Below are 1,173 nucleotides of genomic sequence, written 5' to 3'. Positions count from 1 at the left end.
GTGCAGGCTTCCACTCTTTTAGGCCTTCTCCATTTTATCTTTGGATCTAGCTGGATTATCGGAGTTTAGGCCAACTTGTTTGGATCCTTCCAAATGATGACTCTTTCTGAACTGTGTGTGCAGTGTTGCTCTCAGCTTCCTGGGAAGTGGGGCTGCTCTGGGGAACTGGCAGGACAGGAGTCTGTCCCCAGGCCTCCTGGCGCTGTCCTCTGTCACCTCACACAGGGCCCTCAGGAGGCTTCTTTGCAGGCCACAGTTCCCCGGGGCAATTTCACATCTCAGGGACCTTGGGGTTTTTTGTTGTTGTTGTTTTTTGTTTGTTTGTTTGTTTGTTTTGTATTTTTTCTGAAGCTGGAAACGGGGAGAGACAGTCAGACAGACTCCCGCATGTGCCCGACCGGGATCCACCTGGCACGCCCACCAGGGGGCGATGCTCTGCCCCTCCAGGGTGTTGCTCTGCTGCGACCAGAGCCACTCTAGCTCCTGGGGCAGAGGCCAAGGAGCCATCCCCAGCGCCCGGGCCATCTTTGCTCCAATGGAGCCTCGGCTGCGGGAGGGAAAGAGAGAGACAGAGAGGAAGGAGGGAGGGGTGGAGAAGCAGATGGGCGCTTCTCCTATGTGCCCTGGCCGGGAATCGAACCCGGGTCCCCCGCACTCCAGGCCGACGCTCTACCACTGAGCCAACCGGCCAGGGCCGACCTTGTTTTTTATTGACACTACACGGTGTTGCTTAACTAGCCAGAATTCTTCCCAAAGTCAAATTATTAGTTTGTCCTCAGTCATGGCATTAAACTTCAGTCTGGAATATCCAACAGGCAGTTCAAATTCATGGGTAGGTTCCCCAAACATTAATTGCTATACTTTTTTATTTTTGCTATACCCATGGAGAATTTTACTAGCAGGAAATCTAGATAAAAAAGCTATTTTAATTTCAATGCAGATGTATGCTTTTGTGTTTGGTCTACTATTGCTTTGGCCTGAATTGCCTGCATGGGGATGGGAGGGGGGCAAGTATGATTCTAAAGACCTTAGTCTGGCCTGATATCATGGCCACTTTTCTGGACTCATCTTCCCTCTGCCTTGATATTGTCGTAATTTTGCTACACGTTGTTTATTTATATAGTTTGACGTGCTGAGTACTAAGTACTTTTGAAAGTCACCTCCAGTTAGTTT

General features: G+C 49.8%; 1 non-coding gene across 1 annotated transcript; it reads right to left on the bottom strand.

Moving 5' to 3' along the window:
- Positions 1 to 619: 619 nt before the first annotated feature.
- On the bottom strand, positions 620 to 695 carry TRNAS-GGA (transfer RNA serine (anticodon GGA)). The gene has a single exon. It is a non-coding gene; the product is annotated as a tRNA-Ser (tRNA).
- Positions 696 to 1,173: the final 478 nt, after the last annotated feature.

Source organism: Saccopteryx bilineata, chromosome 10 (genome assembly GCF_036850765.1).
Source record: "Saccopteryx bilineata isolate mSacBil1 chromosome 10, mSacBil1_pri_phased_curated, whole genome shotgun sequence".
In the NCBI taxonomy this organism is placed as follows: domain Eukaryota; kingdom Metazoa; phylum Chordata; class Mammalia; order Chiroptera; family Emballonuridae; genus Saccopteryx; species Saccopteryx bilineata.
Note: the sequence above shows the minus strand (reverse complement) of the source record. Positions and strands in the feature narration are given on the sequence as shown.